General features: G+C 50.9%; 1 protein-coding gene across 5 annotated transcripts in view; it reads right to left on the reverse strand.

Moving 5' to 3' along the window:
- Positions 1-18,867, reverse strand: part of GGTA1 (glycoprotein alpha-galactosyltransferase 1 (inactive)) — a 74,382-nt gene extending 55,515 nt beyond the window's left edge. For 3 of the 5 annotated variants that reach the window (XM_047768316.1, XM_047768314.1, XM_047768311.1), the window contains exon 1: positions 18,740-18,867. The gene's annotated coding sequence lies outside the window, so the exon portion shown is untranslated. The remainder of the gene's footprint in view (positions 1-18,739) is intronic. The other 2 variants (XM_047768315.1, XM_047768312.1) reach the window with 1 other exon arrangement.
- Positions 18,868-19,403: the final 536 nt, after the last annotated feature.

A 19,403-nucleotide genomic window follows, 5' to 3' on the forward strand; every position in this document is an offset into this window, starting at 1 on the left:
GTGAATGTGCTTAGTGGTACCGAACTATGCCCTCAAAAAGCATTAGAATGGTTTATGCTGTGTATCTTTTACCACAATAAAAGGGGGAAAAAAAGCCAGAACTAGGTGCATAGGTTATAGTGGTGAATACTATGCAACAAGCTTGTGGCAGCGTGGTCACTTTATTCTTTGCATTTCTCTGCATTTTTCTATGATGAGCATACATTTCTTTTTAAAACCAGACAGAAGAGCGAGTTAATTAAACAAATCTCGTGGTTCTCTGACACTTTTGCCCAAATGCGTTACTGTCTTTTGCGTAAATGTAAGGCGTGTTCCCTGTCCTTCGTTAATAAAAGGAGCCGAGCCCAAGGATGTCAACGAAAGGATACACCTAGGTGCTCAAGTCAACGACAGGCACAGCGGCCCTCCTTTCTAAGACTCGTTGCTCTCGTCTATATTTAATAAGTTCCAAATAAAAATGGAACCCAAACAAATCCTCTAATGAACTTCCTAAGAAGCTGTCTGGCTTGGAAAAGCTCAAAGGCGAACTGAAGAGAAAGGGGGAACAGCTGGTGTGTTTTTAGGGCATTAACTCACTGCAGCTGGGACAGTGCCTTTGTCAGTAGATTTCTATCCCTTCTTGCTTCTGGGAAATGTTCTTGGGGAGAATGAATTCAGAAACCAGGAGAGGCTCCCCAGTGGTATTCCCTGCCAATCCATCTGCTCCAGTACCCTCTCCCCACCCCAGAAACATGCTGAACAAAGATTTAAAGACTCTTGGTGTGAAGGGCAGCCACGTGTCTGCCTGCCAGGGTGCCCTCCACCCCAGGCTGCCTGGGTCCACTTGCCCAGCTCCTGGGCCCTCTGCTCAGGGCTGGCACAAGGGCAGAAGGTAGCTGCCATGATAAGCAGACCGGGGCTACCCCTGGAGTGGCCCCTCCCTGGCTACGTGACCTCTGCCTTTTTCAAATGTTCTATGATGAGCATACGTTTCTTTTTAAAACCAGACAGAAGAGCGAGTTAATTAAACAAATCTCGTGGTTCTCTGACACTTTTCCCAAATGTGACCTCAGGCAGTGTCCTTCTGAAATTCAGTGTCCATATGTAACCACTGGGCAGAAGGGCACCCACCTTGCAGGGCTGCTGGGAGGGGTAAAGGGTGCTGCCTGTGTGAAGTGTCTACTGAGATGCTGGACACATAGCAGGTGCTCCCATACGTCCTTCTTTACTCTCTAGGTGTTCACTGTTCCAAGATTCCTATGTGTCTTGGTCGGGCCTTGGTACCCTACGTGGTTAATGCTGACTGGATCGCAGGATTACAGTCAAATAGTGGGGTGGAGAGAGGCTCCTGCAGACCTGGAGCCCAGGGCTGGCCCTGGCAAGGGAGCTGATGGTCCTGCTGCCCTGGCTCTGCCTTCTGAATTGGCTGGCCCTTTCACAGGAGGTCTGTGTGGGATCTGCAAAGCAGGGAGGTTGGCTCTATCTTCCAGGCTCAAAGAGGCTCTTAGTCAAGGTCCTACAGTTCAGCAGGGTTTTCTAAAATTCCCTCGGTGTGAAATTCCCAGTAATTCCGGCTCTGCCATTAATTCATTTATTTAATTAGTTGTTTGTCTTGTGCCTCTTTCCTTTAAAAAAGCTTTAAAGATGGGAGGGGGTGGCAAGGAGAAGAAAGATTCTTAGGGGCACTAAACTAGGTTAGTTTCCAATCTCTGGGCTTCAGCTTGCCCACCTATAAAAGGAGGCACTTCCTGCCTCAGGACCTTTGCACGTGCTCTTCCCTCTGCCTGGAACCCCTTTTCCCACCCCCCTCACTCCCATTCACCCCCCCACCCCAGGTCCTTTAGGTCTCAGCTATTGTGTCACTTCCTAAGGCAAGAATCTTACTTTTCTTGTAGATTCCTGACCTTTTCTTTGAGGGCAGCGACCACTCTTTGGCCACATAGACATGATTATCTGATTAAGATCTGCCTCCCCACTGGACAGAAAATTAATCAGCATTGGGCTGAGAGGTGGCATTCAGTGGTACTTGTTGCATGTTGATTCAAAAAAAAAAAAAAAAAACAAGTTCTCCTTAGGGCTCTGCCAGCAGCCATCTCTAGGATCTTAAGAAAGGACCCCCCCCCCATCCCCACCCACCTTCACCCTGGCCCCAGGTTCTCACCTATGTGACTGAGGGAGGTGGACTGGGGCACCTCTTAGATCTCTGCCAGCTCACACATCCTATGATTGCATCATCTCAAAAAGAAAAAGACAAACCAACAACACCTAAACCAAACTAAACCCTAAAACCAAAAGCAGGGTGCCTTCTAGGAATCTAGGCCAGGTTCTTAACGTTTGGGGGGGGCCTTGGGGTCCCTATCTACAAAATGAGGCACGGAGTTTCCACCATGGCACAGTGAAAATGAATTTGACTAGTAACCACGAGGACACAAGTTCAATCCATGGCCTCGCTCAGTGGGTTAAGGATCTGGGGTTGCTGTTAAGCTGTCGTGTAGGTCGAAGACGAGGCTCGGATCTGGTGTTGCTGTGGCTGTGGTGTAGGCCAGTGCCTAGAGCTCCAATTGGACCCCTAGCCTGGGAATTTCCACATGCCACGGGTGTGGCACTGAAAAGACCAAAAAAAAAAAAGGGAAAAGAAAAAATTTGGCACAACCTTCCAGCTCGTTCCATGTCCAACAACTGTAATTCCTGAAAGGAAGGCCCCATCCTCCCCTTGCCCTCCACCACGTCCTCTACCTCAGGCCAGGCTCACAAACAGGAAATATGACATTCGAGAGCAGCAGAAGCACTGCTTGCTTCTCGACAGCATAGGGGCCGATGGAGAACAAAGAGTTTCTGAGCTTTTCCAGCAACAACCAGGGCTCCATGCCCAAGACCTTCCCCAAGCAGTGCAGGCAGAGGACACTGCTGGGATGGGCTGGCCTCCCATGCCATCCCCGCCCCGGTGTGTTCCCAGGGGCCCCCGGCAGCGCAGAATCAGCAGATAAGCCGTCTGGCCGTAATTACACGCTGATGCTTGACCAAAGGTGGTAAAACCCTAAACAGGCGGAGGGCAGGGTGCAGGATTCCTGGACTCCAGTGCAGGAGTGGAGTGACCCTAGAGAGGCCCTACCCCTCTCTGGGCCTGGGTTTCCCCATCTATTTTTTTTTTTTTTGTCCCCATCTATTTGAATGAGAGGGCTAGATTGGGGCCTAATGGCAGCTCTTTGCTTGCTCTGATGTCTTCGTTTTTTCTTTTTTCTTTTTCTTTCTTTCTTTCTTTTTTTTTTTTATGGCCACACCCACAGCATATGGAAGTTCCCAGGCTAGGGGTCGAATTGGAGCTATAGCTGCCAGCCTACACTACAGCCACAGCAACACCAGATCCCAGCTGCCAGATCCCTGACCACAGCAGATCCTTAACCTTACACCACAGCGGATTCTTAACCCACTGAGTGAGGCCAGGGATCAAACCCGCACCCTCATGGATCCTAGTCAGGTTTGTTATAGCTGAGCCACGACGGGAACGCCTGATGTCTTCTTTCTGAAGGCAGTGTGTGGCCTTGATGAAAGGCCCCATCATCTTGCCTGTGTCTGCGTCCCAAATCTCTCCCTCACCATGTGACCCTGAGAAACTGCTAAATCTTTCTGTGTTTCGTTTGCTCATTTGTAAAACTGGGGTTGCTGGGTGATGAAAAGGCAGAGCTCCTGTAAAGCTCCTAGGACAGCTTCTGGAGTTAGCGCCCAGGAAGCGTGAGCTCTTGCTGTTTTATGATTTCTCTGGTTTCAGAATCGCTCCCCTTGCCCTGTTTGCCATCTGAAGAAGGGGCAAGCATGGCCCAGAGAGCCATACTGGCCCTGCAGTCCACGTCTAGCCCCCTCCCTCCGAGAAAGCACGTGTGAATCTTGGTCAGCCAAGCACAGTGGGAAGGGGGAACTATGGGAGAAAAGGCAGAAAATCCTACGATGCTGCCCCACAGCAGATGGGCTTGGGTGTCAGCTGCTCCCAGGGGTTGCTGGGCCCTAGAGAAGGCCTCCAGCTGCACCCAGAGTCAGTAGCGGAGGGAGGGTCCTGGGCTCATCTCCAGCTTGATCCCCGAATGGGGAGGAGAATGACCCCATGGGAAGGAGAGTGATGAGATGCAGAAGATGCAGCCGGGTTTATCTCTGTTCCTATTTTGCCGGGACCATTCAGGGAAGAGGAGGCCACATTCAGTCATCTCAGCCCCGAGGGGAACAGGGAACGGAGAGGGGTGAGGATGACGGCACTGGTGGTCTCTCCCCTGGGGACATGGAGGTGTGGCCTCCCTCTGCCACAGGGAGGGTCCCAAACCTGCCTGTCCTCAGTGTTCTCACCTGCCAAGGGAGGAGACGCAAATGCCTGTTTCCACCAGGCTCTCTAGGTCTCAAATTGTGGCTGCGGACGGATGCATTGAGGAGGCACAGAAATTGAGAGTGTTTTACTAAAGGACCAGTCCACAGGGGATTAGAAATAAAGGAAGAAAGGACTGATCTTCTACCACACTGTCCTAAGACATAAAGCATGACGCGGGAGACAGGCAGGACCCCTGTTTCGCCTCCTGGGGCTACCCCGCTTGGCTCCAGTGAGCTCTGTGATCCAGTGGAATTGTGGGCTCCCATCTGGCTGGGACGACTCACCCAGACAGACTGCCCTCCTGATCTGAGAGCATTTCACTCGGCAGCAAATTCAACACACCTCAAAATATCAGCTGCCCCTGATCAGGCAGGGCCTGGCTCCCTCTCGGCCGAGCCCACGGGGCTGGGCTGGGATCAGTCATGGCAGCTCAAGGGAAGCCACGCTGCACTCAGAGATAAAAGCTGTCCTGGCAGAGAAAGAGAAAACCGATGGTCCTAAGAACCAGCACACTGGCTTTCACCCTTGAGGATGCTCAGTTGAGAATCTCGGTTTGGGAGTTCCCGTCGTAGTTGCAGATGGCTCTGGCCTAGGCCGGTGGCTACAGCTCCAATTAGACCCCTAGCCAGGGAACCTCCATATGCCGTGAGTGCGGCCCTAAAAAGACAAAAAAAAGAATCTCTGTTTGGCTGCCCTGTGTGGCAGGTATGCATTTATCAGGTATAGAGACATTTTACAGATGAAGGGAGCCCAGGGGGTCTTTGCTCAAACTCTTTTTTTTTTTTAGCTTTTTAGGGCCACACCCATGGCATATGGATGTTCCCAGGCTAGGAGTAGAATCAGAGCTTTAGCTGCTGCCCTACGCCACAGCCACAGCAATGCTAAATCCGAGCCACATCTGAGACCTACACCACAGCTCATGCCAAAGCTGGATCCTTAACCCACTGAGCGATGCCAGGGATCAAACCTGCAACCTCAGGGTTCCTAGTGAGATTCATCTCCACTGAGCCACGATGGGAACTCCCAAACTCTTTTCTTTTACAGATAAAGAGGCTCAAGGAAAGGAGCACCTTGTAGCAGAAGGAGGATTTGAACCCTCCAAGGCTCCTAGCCCCATCTGCATTCAGCCTGTCAATCCACGGTTAGGAGGGCCAACTGCACGCATGCGCAGTGTGGGATGTGGTGAGGAACCACACAGGAAAAGCCCTCAGTTCTCACAGAGCTCACATTCTAAACAAACAACAAAATCAGTCATTATAATTAACAAATCATTAAAGACATAATTTCAGGTGGGGGAGAGGGTTATAAAGCAAATTTAAAACCTGGCGTGTTTGAGAGTGTTTTGGGGTGGGGGCAGCTGCTGTTTGGGAATGGCCTCTTTGCACTGGATCTCTCAGGTCCTCCCAAGCCAGTAGAATGCTGGAGCTGGCTCCTGCTGGCTTGCAAGGGCCACGTCTCATCAGGAATTTGGCGAGCAAGTTGTTCACCACAGCCATTACTAAAAATTAAATTACATAAACTTAGAACTAAATGAATTATAGTATGACGGAAGGTAATCATCAAAAGTCATCACTCCCTTGGGTTCCCAGGTGGCCTAGCAGTTAAGGGTTTGGTTTGTCCCTGCTGTGGCTCGGGTTCGATCCCAGACCTGGGAACTTTCCAAGGCCACGGGCACGTGACCAAAAAGAAAAAGAAAAAAAAAACTTCATTAATTTCCTCTGTGTATGACCACATACTATACTCTTGAAGTTGTTTATATCTATTGAATCTAGACGTAATAGATACTCCCAGTTCCTCCAGTAGTAGCTAGAAACTGGTCATGGTAGAAATATGTCTACTATGGAAACTGGCAAATACCATCTACGAGGGCTTTCACTTTTCAAAGAGCTGGTGGTGAAATATTTACCAGCACAGCCTTCAGCTCTAATCCAGGCCTTCTATGCCTGTGGGAGTCTGGGTTCTTCCAAGGAGAGGGTGTGGTGGTATAGTCTAACTCTCCTGGGGCTGGGGGAGGGCGAGGTGGTGGGCAGTGCCTCCAGCCCTGTCCTCTTCTTCTTCTGTGTATGTGTGTGTGTGTGTGTGTGTCTGCTTTTCAGGGCTACTCCCTGGAAAGTTCTCAGGCTACATGTTAAATCGTAGCTGCAGCTGCCGGCCTATACCACAGCTCATGACAACACTGGATCCTTAACCCACTGAGTGAGGCCAGGGGTCGAACCTGAGTCGACCTGGATACTAGTCGGGTTCCTTACTGCTAAGCCATAATGGGAACTCGGGCAGTCAGATTCTTAACCCACTGCGCCACAGCAGGGACCTTCTTCAAAACTGTTTTTCAACAGGGATCTGTAAGAGGGTGATTCATTCCTTCGTTATTTATTTTTGGTAAATGAAATCCTATCATAAGTATACCAGGGAGATATAAATTTAAAGGAACCCTGCCGAGAATCTCTTTGTATAAATGCCTGCAGTCGCTTCTGAGTTCCTCTAGATTTTCATAGGGGGAGGGACTTCCTTAGAGAATATAACTGTTCTCATTAACAGCAGACTGAAGTTACTCTTACCTCTACTAATAATAATGACAACCGTAGCTGTCTTTTACTGGCACCACCTCAGGCACTAGGCACATATATTATCTCTAAAGTCTACATCAACCCATTTCACACATAAGAACGTTGAGGTTCAAGGGCTCAATAACTTGACCTGAGGCCAGCCTGCTGCTCTGAAAGTTTCACAGAAGGCTTTTTCCTTCCGTAGCGACAGCCCTGAGACTCTCTTTAGACCTGCAGGATTCTGTGGTCCTACAGGACCCCCCATCTCTGGTGGTTTGGGAGAATTTCGTCACGTCTCAGCTTAGTGTAAGGAACTCCCTTCCATCACCAGAACAGAATGAGCCAGACGCTCCCCCTGGACTTTCTTTTTTTTTTTTTTTTGTCTTTTTGCTATTTCTTTGGGCCGCTCCCGTGGCATATGGAGGTTCCCAGGCTAGGGGTCAAATCAGAGCTGTAGCCACCGGCCTACGCCAGAGCCACAGCAACGCGGGATCCGAGCCGCGTCTGCAACCTACACCACAGCTCACGGCAACACCAGATCCTTAACCCACTGAGCAAAGCCAGGGATTGAACCCGCAGCCTCATGGTTCCTAGTCGGATTCGTTATCCGCTGAGCCACAATGGGAACTCCTCCCCCTGGACTTTCACCTGCAATGCAGGAGAGCGACCCAGGCCTGGTCACTTAGCAGCTTCCCACCCTAAAGAAGTAGCACTCAGGTTCTGATACCAGTGAAATGTTAACAGCGGCTCCAGTGCCAGCAAGAGCTAGAATTAACTCCTGTTGGGAGACCCTAACTGTGTTAGGTCTGTTGCCTGACCTCTCCTGGTTCTGAGCAGCTTGGTTTTCAAGCTGCCCCAGGAATACCATGAGCAACAACCAAAAAATCCTTCCAAGGCACATACCTCTTCTGCCTCAGTGAGCTAGAATCTCCATCGGTTGCTTGCAACCACAATTTCTGACCCATACCTCATCTCAAGCGCTTCTCAATATATCAGCCGCAAACATTCGCTGAGCCTTTCATGCCAGAGAAGGAGCTCCTAAGCACTCAATTAGTTTGCACAGAGGAATAGTAATCGTGCCTTTCTGTGCACAGCTCTGGCTAACCTATGAAAACGGAGTTTGCCACACAAAATAGCAATCTGCAAACAACCACAGCTCAACCGAGAGCAAATCCAGGCCCAGTCCCTGCTCCCCGGGAGCCATATTCCCCCTAAAGAAAACCCCTTCCTTGATTTTGTCAACGGTCTTGTCTTTCCCCACAGATGCCAAGCAAGTTCCTCTTGGGGACAGCTGGCCGGCCACTTGAGGACTTGCGATTTCCCTGACGTAGGAGAAAGGACAGCTGGGTTTCTGCACACAGATGCTGCCAAGCCCAACGTCACCCTTCTGGGCAGCTGACCCATTGCCCCGGGCTTGCTCCCTCCCCTGTGCCCCTCCAGACACCAGGACCATCTGGATTCTGGAACAGCCATGGGGAAGATCAGGATGACTGGTTCTCAGGACCCCTTTCCTTTGCCTGAAACGCTCTTCCTTTTTCACCCTCTACGTCCTGCGGGCCTCAGTTTAAAGATCACTTCCTCAGGGAAGCCCTCCCTGACCACTTCCCCAGACAAGTTCAGGGCCCCAGGACCCTGCCCTGTTTATCTCCTCCATGTCTCTGTCTGTGCAGTTCATTGTTTACTGACTATCTCCCCAGCTGAATTCTAGCCTCTGCACGGGAAGGGATTGCACCTCTGTTCACTGCGAATCTCAGGTTATCTAGCACAGCATGTAGTTCCATACATCCTGAACGCTTTAAAGATGAGTGAAGGACATTCTGGAGGCTCAGTGAGCGTTGAATGAGTATCTGATTTAAAGCATGCATCTCAGCAACAGGTGCATCTTTTAGGACCACAGTTTCTGGTGCCCAAACTCACAAGGGCAGGGTGAAAATTTGGCATCCCTCTAGGCACAGCAGCTACTTCTCCCCTGGTCGTTTTTAGTTTGAAGGTTTGTTTCCTGTGGGTTGGGACTGGCCCGATTTTTGTTTAACAGCAGCTATTGCTCAGAGAGGAGTTTGCCAGATGCCAGCCTTATACCACCTGGTTGATGGGGAAACTGAGGCCCCTACCGCTGGCTGCACCAGCACCGGCGGGGCGAGACCAGCTCTCTTTCAGCCCAGAGCTCGTTTCAGGGTCCTTCGCCCCACATGGGGCCAAGTCCAGGGCATGAGAAGCAAGGCTCGGGAAGATAAGAACACCCAGATGGGGATGGAGTTTGAAACTTTTATTAAGAACGAATCAAGAGGGAATTCCCTTCATGGCTCAGTGGTTAACGAACCCGACTAGGATCCATAAGGACAAGGGTTTGATCCCTGGCCTCGCTCAGTGGGTTAAGGATCCGGCATTGCCGTGTAGGTCACAGCTGCGGCTCCCATCTGTGTTGCTGTGGTGTTGCTGTGGCAGCTACAGCTCCGATTCGACCCCTACCTGGGGAACTTCCACATGCCATGGGTGCAGCCCTAAAAAGCAGAAGAAAAAAAGAAGAAGAAGAAATCAAGAGACCTGGCCCCTCTCTCTGCCCAGCCTCTTCCAGCTGCTACCTTCCACTCTCTCCGGCTAGTTTCAGGCTGAGCAAGGCCAGGCAGGAGCCCTCTCGGGGGCTGGGCATGGGTCTGGGCCCCAGCAGCCCCCCAACCTTCAGACTCACCTTCACTCTCCTTGCCGAGGGCCCACCAGGGTCTCCAAGCCAAACTATGTTTGAAGTCAAGACCAGGCTTTCATGCTTTGGTTCTGCCACTTCACTCTTGAGAGATGGTGGCCAAACAATTAAAACGCTGAGCCTCAATTTCCCTGCCTGTAAAGTGAGGAGGCGGGGGGATAATTCCTGCTTTGCTGACTTCATAGGGCTTTTGTGAGGCTCAGGCGAGGTAGATATATGTGCTCACTCGTCTAACTGTCCACTAGCTTAGAGAACTCTAACAACGACTCTAGGAGTTCTGGCAGTGGGTTGAGAATCCGACTGCAGCTGCTCAGGTCACTACAGTGGCATGAGTTCAATCCCTGGCCCTGTGCAGTGGGCTAAAGATCTAGATAGAGTTGCGGCAGTGATGGCATAGGTTGCAGCTGTGGCTTGGATTCAATCCCTGGCCCGAGAACTTCCATATGACGTTGTGCAGCCGTAAGAAAAAAAAAAAAAAAAGATACTGTTTTTCTGTTCCCATTAGGGTCTTGCGATCAACGTGTAGCCAGCCCATGTCCTCCAGGGCCCAATCCTCTACCCAACCTCTCAGCCAGGCTCTCCTCTTGACCACATCCTTCTAGAAATCCTTTCTGCCTCTGCCTTCCCGGATGTGCTCCCTCTGGGCTCTCCTCCATCTCAGGTCACTCATTCTCCCAGTTAGGACCTGGCCCACCTGGCAGCTCCGTGCTTTTTCCTGCCATTCACGTCAGCCAACCACACAGGGCCTGGAACAGGAACTGCAGGGAACACATACCAACACTCAGATCCCTGGATAAGGCTTGCGTGCGCATTCCCTGGGGCATAAAACATGCGCACAAAGCATTGTGTCCCCACCCCACTGCCCTCAGCGCCCCTCCTTTGCTGGGGCATAGGGCAGAACCCACAGCATACGGAAATTCCCAGGCTAGGGGTCTAATTGGAGCTACAACTGCCGGCCTACATCACAGCCACAGCAATGCCAGATCCAAGCCACATCTGCGAACTACAGCACAGCTAACAGCGACGCCGGATCCTTAACCCACTGCTCGAGGCCAGGGATTGAACCAGCAACCTCATGGATACTAGTCAGATTCATTTCCACTGTACCCTGACAGGAACTCCACCACTCCTCCTTTAAGAGACTCTATTTGGCAATAAAGCCAGAGCCAAGGCTCTGGCAAGAGTTGCAGCCAGGTCTGATCATAGGCAGCCGAGATCTGTGGCCCTCCAAGCCAGGCTGGGACAAGCCAAGCAGATCAGCTCCTCGGCTGGAGATTTCAATGACATATTTTTAGGTCAGCCTCTTTTTAGAATTGCAAGGACTTTTATAAATAATTCTGGGTTAAGTATATTCCACATGATGACCCTTCTGCCTTCAGTCCACAGTCCAAATCTACATCACTCTTTGGTGTCCCAGACTGACCCACCTGGCTTCCCTCTCTCAAGACTAAGGCTGAAGCTTTTATCAGCAGACCTTGCAGCCCAGGGCAGGGGGTTGGGCAGGGGGAAACAACTTTGCCCCAGTTGCCCTTGGGAGGCCACTTACCCACAAGTATGGGTTAGGTAAAGGGCACTGCGGTCACATGCCCAGTGTGCCATCTGGCTTCAGCAGCCACCGTCAAAGAGATAAGAAAAAGTGACATGCAACAGAATGTAACCGGGGCATGGCCTGCAGGATGCCCAGGGACCTGGGGGGCAGAGAGGTGCCAAATTCATGGGGGGCTTCTCAGAGAGGGTGGTGATTAAGATGGGCCTTGAAGGATGTGTAGGAGTCTGTGGGAGGGTTTGGGGAGGAGGTGGGAGGGTGTCCTGGGCATGGGGAAAAGTCCAGAGCCATCGAACCAGGAGAGGGTTTCAGGAATTGCAGCAGTTCCCTCAGGCTGGAGCAGAAGTTCCAAAGGATGGAGTGGTGAGGGTGGTAAGGGCTTCAGAGGGCTGTTTGTATGGGACCTTGGAGTCACCCAAAGGAATGTGTGCTTTATCCTGAGAGCAGAGGGAGCCTTGGAAAAGATGGAAAACTCCAATCAATTCGGTGTTTGGAAATGGGACTTAGGCTGCAGGGAGAGGGTGTACAGGAGCAGAGAACAGGGAGCATGCAGCAGCAGGGGCTGGGCTGAAGAGGGCTGCCCACCAGCACGGCAGGGGCAGGGGGGCTGAAAGTAAAGGGTCTCTTTTTTTTTTTTTTAGGGCCACACTTGCGGCATATGGAGGTTCCCAGGCTAGGGGTCGAATTGGAGCTGTAGCCACCAGTCTACACCACAGCCATAGCAATGCCAGATCCTTAACCCCCTGAGCAAGGCCAGGGATCGAACTCATGTCCTCATTGATGTTAGTTGGGTTCGTTAACTGCTGAGCCATGACAGGAACTCCTAAAGTGACACTTTGGAGAGCTGGTAAAGGGGTGGGATTGACTGAACTAGATTAGACTGGAGGGGAATGTTTGTTATGCAGCATAACTGCAGCCAAAGCTAACAGACAGAGGGGCCACATGAGCAAATATATAGAGACCAGAAAGGCCACTGCCATGCTTGAGGAAGGCGGAACGATGGTGCTGATGGTACCAAACAGCAGGCTGTGTGATGGGCATTAGTTTGGAGAGAGAAAGATAGGTGGGGACTTGCACGAGGAAGTTTCTAACAAATATATGAGGTTGATTGGATTGTTGTTCCCAAGTATCTATTCTGGGCCAATAGGCAGAGCTTATTGCAGTCCCATTGACTTTAGACTCAGTCACACAACCAGCTTTGACCAATGGAATATGGATAGAAGTGACCATGTGCCAATTCAGAGATTTTATTTTTTTAATTTTTTATTTTTTTGTCCTTTTGTCTTTTTAGGGCCTCACCCGCGGCATATGGAGGTTCCCAGGCTAGGGGTCCAATCAGAACTGTAGCCACCGGCCTATACTAGAGGCACAGCGGATCCAAGCTGCATCTGTGACACTGGATCATCAACCCACTGAGCAAGGCCAGGGATCGAACCTGCAAACTCATAGTTCCTGATCAGACTCGTTTCCACTGTGCCACAACAGGAACTCCCTCAGAGATTTTATGTTATTTATTTATTTATTTATTTGGTCATGTAGCAGTTTGATGTGGGATCTCAGTTCCCAGAACAGGGATTGAACCTGGGCTGCATCAGTGAAAGCACCCCAAGTCCCAACCACTAGACTACCAGGGAACTCTCAGAAACTTTAAGAAGCATTGAATTATCTCTTTCTTCCTCCAGCTCTCTGCATCAAAATGACACATTCTAGGTAGAAGGAGCAGCTTCAGCCTGGGTCCTGGGAGGAGGAGATACATGCTGCAGATATTCTATCCTGCTGCCACCTGGAGCAGATCTACAAAACCATGCAGTTGCAACTGCCTTCTGGCTGACAAGCAGTGTGAGCAATAAATAAACCTTTGTGGTCATAAACTAAGATGGGGGGGATGTTTGTTATGCAACATAAGCTAACTGATACACACTATATATGTGAGATGATAAGGATGCAGATGGTAAAGAACATCACATGTCACGATTAGTTGTTGTACACATGGTGAGTCAACAAAGAATTTTGTAATTGATGAGCCTTCTCCATCTTTCCTTTAAAGCCAACCCTCACCACTCCCTTCTGCTCCTCCTAGCCCCTTGCTCTATCAGCCACCCCTTCCCTCGCATGGACTGAATCCTTCCCCTGAAACTATATCTCACTTGTCTCTTCCATCCTAAAATCCTTTTCTTTACTCTGTCTTCCTCCAACTCTAGCTCAGTCTCTTCCTCGACCATCTCAAACAAACTTCTTTTTTTTTTTTTTGTCTTTTTAGGGCCACACTTATGGCATATAGAGGTTCCCAGTGTGTGACCTACACCACAGCTCATGGCAACGCCAGATGCTTAAGCCACTGAGCAAGGCCAGGGATCCAACCCATGTCCTCATGGATGCTAGTTGGGTTTGTTAACCACTGAGCCACAACGAGAACTTCTTCAAACAAACTTCTTAAACGAGTTGATTCTCCTCATTATCTCCACTTCTTTCTCCCTCACCTACAAGCAATCTAGTTTACCTTCCCTCCACTCCACCAAAACCACTCCCAGTATATTTCAGCAATCTAATAGTCCAGTGCAATCCAGTCCTTATCTTCCTAGACTGTTCATTTAGCTTGGAACTAAATTCATTTTCTCCCTGCCCAACTTCAAATATTCTTCTTTCCATGGAGTTCCTGTCGTGGCTCGGTGGTAACAAACACGACTAGCATTCTTAAGGACTCCGGTTCCATCCCTGGCCTCGATCAGTGGGTTAAGGTTCCGGCATTGCTGTGAGCTGTGGTGTAGGTTACAGACTCAGCTCAGATCCCTCGTTGCTGTGGCTCTGGTGTAGGCTGGCAGCTGCAGCTCCAGTAAGACCCCCCAGCCTGGGAACGTCCATATGCCATAGTTGCGGCCCTAAAAAGAAAAAAAAAATTCCTCTTTCCATATTCTCTCAGCTAGTGGCACCATCATTCATCCAGTGACTCATGACAGAAAGCCGGCATGACACAGTGAATTCTGCTCTATAGTTGTCCAGTCTGCGGTGCCTTTGAGACATCCAAGAGGAGATGTCCCAAGGGCAGCAGCTAAACATGTGAATTGGGGGCTGACAACAGAGATCTGAAGTGGAGATACCGATGACTGTTAGAGAGGCAGCATTTAAAGCCATGCGCATGCGTCAACTTGTCTATTTATAAAGTACAAGGACCTGATGATACATAGAGCGCTCTCCTGAGCCTATACATTCCCCCTCCTAAGACCACAATTCCAGGTACCACTTAGTTCCTTCCTTCCCAAGTCACGGCTCACAGGGGCCTCCATACCACCACCTTATTCCATATTCTCCCCCCTAACATATTGCCTTCTCCAACAACTCTTAAAATTCATAAAAACAGAAGATATAAGATACCACTACCCAGGCACTAAATAAAATGCCTAAGAAACAAAACAAAACAAAACGCACCAATGTGCTATCACTCACATGTGGAATCTTTTTTTTTTTTTTTTTTTGGCTTTATTTAGGGCTGCACCCAGGCGGCATATGGAGGAGGTTCCCAGGTTAGGGGTCTATTCAGAGCTGCAGCTGCCGGCCTACACCACGGCCACAGCATCATCAGATCTGAGCCGCATCTGTGACCTACCCCACAGCTCACGGCAACGCCAGATCCTTAACCCACTGATCGAGGCCAGGGATCGAACCCGCATCCTCATGGATCCTAGTCGGATTCCTTTCCACTGCGCCATGACAGGAACCCCCGCATGTGGAATCTTAAAAAAAAGGACACAATGAACTTCTTTACAGAACAGAAACTGACTCACAGACTTTGAAAAACTTACAGTTTCCAAGGGAGACAGGTTGGGGGTGGCGGGGTGGGTGAGGGGTTTGGGATAGAGATACTATAAAATTGGGTTGTGATGATTGTTGTACAAATATAAATGTAATAAAATTCATTGAGTTAAAAAAAAATGAACAGGAGCCCTTCATGGCTCAGTGATTAACAAACACGACTAGGATCTATGAGGATGCAGGTTCAATCCCTGGCCTCGCTCAGTGTGTTAAGGATCCGGCGCTGTGGTGTAGGTCGCACACAGAACTCGGATCCTGCGTGGCTGTGGCTGTGGCACAGGCTGGTAGCTGTAGCTCTGACCTGGACCCCTAGCCTGGGAACCTCTACATGCTGTGGGTGAGACAAAAAATAAAAAAAAATAAAAGAATGAATTATAAAATAAATAATTAAATAAATGAACAAATGTAGATGTTAAACACTTATCATGGAACACTCCTGGAAATAAAAGAAGATTAGAACTAAAAAAAAAAAAAAAAGGACAATACCAAACACTGTCACGGATGTGGAATAATCGTGTTTTATACATTGCTGGGGACTCTAAAACGGTACACCCTATGACCCAACAATTTCAATCCTAGGTGATAACAAAGGTCCACAAAAGACTTCTACAAGAAATAATAGCCCAACTTAGAAATAACCCAAAGGTTCATCGAGACGAGAATAAATATGCAAATGATGGTATAGCCTTAGAATAGAATACTACTCAGCACTAAAAAGAAAGACACAGGTGAATTTCACAACATACACAACAACACAGGCGAGCTTCACAAACTATATATATATATTACATGGAGGGAAATAAGCCAGATACACAAGAGAAACACAGTGTGATTCCATTTATGCGAAGTCCAAGAGCAGGCAAAATTAATCAATGTTGAAGAAAGTGAGAAAATGGTTGCTTGGAACAGGTGAAGGAAAATTGATAGCAAATGGGAACTTTCCTAGGATGACGCAAAGATTTCATTATCTTATTTCGGGTGGCCACTTCAAAGGTGCAAACAACAGCTAAAACTTGTGGAACCCAACCCTTACCACCTGCGTATTTTATTGTTTGGAAATTATACTTCAGTTAAAACATAAGGAAAAGAAAATAATTTTGTGAAGTATCAATAAAATAACGAAAATGAAGAGACTCTAAAGGGCAAAAACACATTCAGTTTAAATATAAATTATATTTGTGCTATGTATGCATCTATACGAATGTCCAGCCCCCCTTAATGTAGCCCCCTTTCAGCCATTCTTCTCTCCCCCTTGCCCCCATCCTGATGGCCTCTGTCCATAGCCATTTTCTAGCTGTCATCAGAAATGATGCAGTGAAAGAGCAAAAGCCTTAGAGCCAGATAGAGCTGCATTTAAATTCCAGCTGCTGAGCACCCATAATCGAGTTACTCGGCCTCTCTGAACCTTCATTTCCTCAACTACGAAATGGGTTAATGAGACATAATCAACCCTGTTGGGCTGGACTAAGAGAGAGGCAGTGTGCTGATTAGTTTCTGGGAAACCTAATTCTTTTGACCTCAGCCTGTGAAACCAACTTGGTTGTGCAAGGCCCACTGCCGGCCTGGAAAAGCCCAGAGGATGAGACTCATGGGCTACTTCTCCCTGAAGGATAGGGAGGTGGTCCTGGGAACCCAGAGTCTTTGTGGGCTGGTGCTAAGAGTAGAGTTGCTAACTCAGAGCCATCAGGGCCAGGAAAACCTATGACCTATGACAAAGGAGACAAGTTTCCTGCCAAGGGTTGGCCACCTCAGGATCTTGCCCAAATCACTTTGCACACCCCTAGATTCCATTTATCCACCAAAAATGGCCAGAGCAGCCTGGATCTGAAGAATTTGATACTAAAAACAGCTTCTGGAATTCCCATAGTGGCTCAGCGGAAACGAATCCGACTAGGAACCATGAGGTTGGGGGTTCGACCCCTGACCTCGCTCAGTGGGCTAAGGATCCAGTGTGGCTGTGAGCTGTGTGTAGGTCGCAGATGCAGTTTGGATCTGGCATTGCTGTGGCTGTGGTGTAGGCCAGCGGCTACAGCTCCGATTAGACCCCTAGCCTGGGAACCTCCATGTGCCTCGGGTGTGGCCCTAAAAAGTCAAGAGTTAAAAAAAAAAAAAAGAGTTAAAAACAGCTACTGTGTCTTGGGAGCATTGCGATGCAGGTTTGTTCTCAGCCGGGCACAGGGTTAAGGGTCTGGCATTGCCACAGCTGCGGCTTTGGTGGCAACTACAGCTCGGATCTGATCCCTGGCCTGCTCCATGTGCTGCGGAGCGGTCAAAAAAAAAAAAAAAAACCCAAACAAATAGCCTCTGGTGTTTCCCAATCTATAGAAGAGATCAAGGCAGGACCGAACTGGTTCTGTCTGAAAGAAGGAAGGGAAGAGTCAGAGTCGGAGCCCGGGAGGCTAGCTCCCCTCCTCCACCTTGGCGTTTCCTGAACCAGGATCCTAGGTCTCCCAGGGGCAAAGTTTGAAATCTCCCTGACCAGGTAAACCCTAGGGCCTCTTTTAGCTCAGTCTTATCCAGTCGTCGTGCATCTGTCAAGTGTAATAATAAAGAGGATCTGCACCTGCTCCCCACCCCATCTGGTAGGGGAGGCAAGGTGCACCCAGAAATAACTCCGAGCAACGTACAAAGTGCTTAGTGTAGCCAAAGAAGCACAGAAGTCCAATAAAACATCCACATCCCCCCCCCCACACACACACACACAACCTCTTCGCACCTGGCATTTCCTTACAGCAGTCTCTCTATTTCAGGTTTGTGGAAACAGGTTCTCCCTGGAAAAGGGTTTCCCAGCTAGGAGGCAGCCCGGCCCCGACTCCCCCTCTCCCCCCCCCCCCCCCGCCCCGGCCCCCGCACATACAGCGCTCCGAGACCCACCCATTTCTAAGCACATGAACGAGGCGACAAGGCCCGCTCAGGGGCCAAGAGGAGGGCAAACGACGACAAGCAAAGCCACAAAAGCAACCGTCCGGGTCTCTTGTCTTTCCTGGGGGGAGGAGCGGCGCCCGCAGACAGTCTCCGCGCCTCCCTCCCTCCCGGGCCAGCGGGAAGATAGGGGAATCTCAAGTCGCTCTGCTTTCTCTCTTCGCGCACTGACATTTTCCCCCACTTTACTGTTTCTTGGACGCCTTTCAAGAGTTTGTGGAACCAGTCTGTTTAGCTGCTTTTCTGCCATTTTCAAACGCGGGGTGGTGTCCCTTTCGAGTGGGAACGTGGTGGCTTAAAGTCTGGAAGGGACCCCTTCGCCTCCCGTCACCCCGCTGCAGCGGGCCTCTTCGCCGCCAAAGTTTCGGCGTTCCAAAGTTTCCCCCGGCCGGGTTTCGGGCTCGGTCCTCCGCTCTCTGAGCTCCCCGACCTCTCCCTCTCTGTGCGCTCAGGGGTTTCTGTGCCCCTCACTTCACTCTCAGGTTCCCTCTTGCGGAGGCATCCTCTTCCCACCTAGTCCCGGGCGAGGGAGGCCTCCGCCTCCCCTGCCCCACATTGGGAGACAGACCCCTCCCTCCTTTCGAGACTTCCCGGGCAGTCCTCCTCTGCGCGCCCCGAGCCTCCCCTCTCCCGCCTCCATCCGGCGGACCCCGTGGAAGCCCGCAGCCCCTCAGGCCTGACAAGATGGGGACAGAGACGGGGTCAGAGTTGAGCACAGAGGTAACGACGAGAACAAAAGCGGGGACACGGCAGGGCAGCAACAGGGCAGGGCCGGCGCGGTGGCCTGTCCTCTCCTCGCGCTGCCTCCACGGCGCCCGCAGCCCTGGGCCGGGCGGGACTCGCGGCCTCCAGGGGCTCGGGCAGCGCCCAGCGGGACCCACCTGATCGGCAGAAGCTGGGTGCGCTCGGGGATGGCCCACACCTCGGCTCCCGGTCCCCCGGCGGCGTCCTCGGCTGAGGGAACAGTGGCGCGCGGCGTGCTCCTGAGCTCGGCAGGGCGTGCCGGGGCGGGGTGTGCCGCCTGCGCTCCGGCCCGCCGGCCGCTGTGTGCTCCTCCGGGGCGGCGGGCAGGGGCGCGAGGAAGCCGGCGGGCACTGGGCGGCGGGCGGCGAGCTCCCCGCTCCACCCGGCCCGCGGCTGTTTGTGCAGAGCGGGTCCCGCCCCAGACGCGGCCGCTAGGAGGCCGAGGGCGCGAGTGCGCGAGTGCCGGTGCGCGTGTGTGTCTGGTGGCCGGGAGGCGCAGGGGGTGTTTGTTTCATTTTCACTCAAGCAGAAAAAAGCCTGAAACCAGCAAAAAAAGAAAAGAAATTCCCTGGTGAGGGTGGCTGGGCCTCTTTGCCTTCTCCGGCCTGCACGTGGTGGGGGTGGAGGGACCTGGAGGGTGGGGTGGGGTCTATCACCCAGTACTGCAGGGAGGGGCCCCGGATCCCTGGCGCCCTGCCTAACACGGGGCGGGGGCGGGGGGGGGGGGGGAGCGCGAAGAGCCTGGGAGGTCCGATCCACCATTTGTTTCCTGGGGAAGGAAGAGCACAGATGCAGTAGCTA

This window comes from Phacochoerus africanus, chromosome 2 (genome assembly GCF_016906955.1).
Source record: "Phacochoerus africanus isolate WHEZ1 chromosome 2, ROS_Pafr_v1, whole genome shotgun sequence".
In the NCBI taxonomy this organism is placed as follows: Eukaryota; Metazoa; Chordata; class Mammalia; order Artiodactyla; family Suidae; genus Phacochoerus; species Phacochoerus africanus.